Raw genomic sequence first — 2579 nt, 5'->3', positions numbered from 1 at the left:
CTAGTTCTTCATTTGGTACTTCAGGTGATACAAGTACATGATCGGTTCCTGATAATTTATTGGTTCTACCCAGTGTTCTCTGGGTTGATGGGAACCTTTCCGTAGACGTAAGTGGATTTAAACTCATAAATTTTTCCTCCCTGCAGCCTAAATGGAGAATTTGCTACAATTCTCAGTGAGTTTACTCTGTTATAAAGTACCTTGCATCGTAAGTTCTGTATTACTCTGAGAAAAATCTATGTGCAAATATTTCTTGTCTCTAGCATATATACCATCTTGGCTGACTTTCCTTAAACTTCAAGGTGAAAGACTGGTTGTTAGAGTACGTAAAATGTAACTGTTTAGAGATAAGATTACATATTCATTGCCAGCATCTGAGCAGCTGTACTTGAAGGCAAATTGCGAAACCCCAAAGTACCCCTTCTGCTTGTGACAGTGCCTTAGTTACACTGGAGATGCGTTCTTAAGCTCCTGTGGCTGCACCACTTTTGTGACAGGTTTTGCTGCTTTCACACCTACCTAGGTGGGAGCAAATGGCGGTTCTACTTTCAGGGAGGAGGCCTGGGCGGTAACATTTATGACTGATGATTTCAATTTAAAAAAAAAAAAAAAAAAGAAAAAGGCTTGATCCTGATGTGTTGTCACCTGTAAGCTCTCTGTCAGCTCTGACCAGTGGCTGATTAAAGTGACTCAGCCAGCTACTTGAAAGCAGGTAATGACTAAAAGGTGTAAATAGTAACCAGTGAGGTTTAATAATAATAAAAAAAAAAGACGCCTATACAGATTTCCTCTTACCTAACCCTTAATCTTCCTTTGCTAGGTGGTTGCCCTGCTAACTTTTCCTGTCCTTGGTGATAGAGGGAGTTGTCTTTTGGAAGCGTTCAAAGTCAAGGTTGGGCAGGGCTTTGAGCAACCTGATGTAGTGAAAGATGTTCCTGCCCATAGCAGAGGAGTTGGACTAGATGATCTTTGAAGGTCCCTTCCAACCCAAACCATTCTGTCATTCTTTTGTTGATACGTTCCTCTTTGAGTCCATCCTGCTTTGGGTGCTCTCTCTGAGCATCTTCCTTCTCCTCCTCTTCCGCTTTCCCATGATTCTCTTTCTCCAAAGTGTGGTGACAGGATAGGGGGAGCAAGATCTTTGGTTTGTCATGCCTCTTGGTCTTCAGCCTTGATATTTCAGCTGTGTGACTTCAGTACCTAGAAAATAATACATCCACTTAGTGGTATAGCAGTTTTTTATACCTTTGAAGTTTGCTGTTGGTGTTTCCATCTGTGCTTTGGGAGAGAAAACCGGACACTAAACAGCACCTTTCATGATGCAAAAGCAATGTAAAGCATGAGGTAGATATGCCATTTTCTTTTTTAAGGATTTCTATAACATTCATGTAACTTTTTAAAGTTTTATTTTTAGAACTTTCTGCTTAATGGGAAGACCTGTTGGGTCTGCCTCTCCTAATTTTTTTTTTATGAGAGTGCTTAGGGGACAAATGGTGTCCGTACATGCTTATGAATGCTCTTGCATAGTTAATTTGGAGCAGATGGAGGAAAGGTGGAATCCTGAACAACAACTTATTTAGGATGACTTGACAATGTTGGCTGTTACCCAGTTTTACACTCCTGTCAGCCATCCTGCCACCAGAACCGGTCAACTGAGTCAGTGAGAACCTGTTATGAATGATTTCTAGTTACTGTAGGATTTGGGTCTGTGCTCAAGCAACGTGTGTTTCTTTACTCTTATACTCAAGTCGGGGCATTGGTGTTACAGTAAAATGAAACCTAAGAAATTCTTAGCATTTGCTTAAGTGACTTAAGTGCATGAATTGGTGTTTACAACGTTGTTTTTTCCTCCTTTGGCTTCTATTTAGAGATTAGCACAGGGAGTGGATTAACAGAAGTAAAATACTAAAACTCATTTTAAAAGTTCATGCTGTGTACCATTTTGCATTGCAGTCGCCTTTTATAATGAAATGAGACTTATGCAGGAGCAAATTGTTAGAGTTGGATTTAGTAAAACTGTAGAGGAATGTTTTAATTTCCAGTATGGCAAGATAATGTTAGTGTATACCAGTTTTGAAAGTTTGTATGTATATGAGATATGTGTGGTATTCAAATTGATCATAAAAGGTTGCTTTCAGAGATAGTTTAAGCCAAGTTCCAATGATTTCATTTTCTTTCCTGCCTGTATGGCTGTTGGAGGTTGTCTCGTGGTGTTTCTGTGAAAGATAATTGAGCCAAAGTGAGTTGAATGCTTACCAAGATACATTAAGACATAAGGTTTGCTTTTATGTTAAAGGAAAGTTGAATCTCTGTAGGCACTTATGCTTCCTGTGGTGTCTTCTCTGAGAAATTGCTGTATGATAATGTGTTTTCAGTTACACATTTAGATTCGTGTTCTTACTAACATACAGTATTTTTTGGAAAGAATTTTTAATCACAGGAAGCTCATTAAACATGGTTTATTAAAATATTAGTACATTTTCTGAAAGCCCTAGCTGCACTGATGCTTAATTTCAGGGGTGCAGAAATACTTTCACTCTAAATTTTTTTAATAAATGTATTCTATTCTTCTTCAACAG

This window comes from Fulmarus glacialis, unplaced genomic scaffold, assembly GCF_000690835.1.
Source record: "Fulmarus glacialis isolate BGI_N327 unplaced genomic scaffold, ASM69083v1 scaffold14417, whole genome shotgun sequence".
Lineage (NCBI taxonomy): Eukaryota > Metazoa > Chordata > Aves > Procellariiformes > Procellariidae > Fulmarus > Fulmarus glacialis.
Note: the sequence above shows the minus strand (reverse complement) of the source record.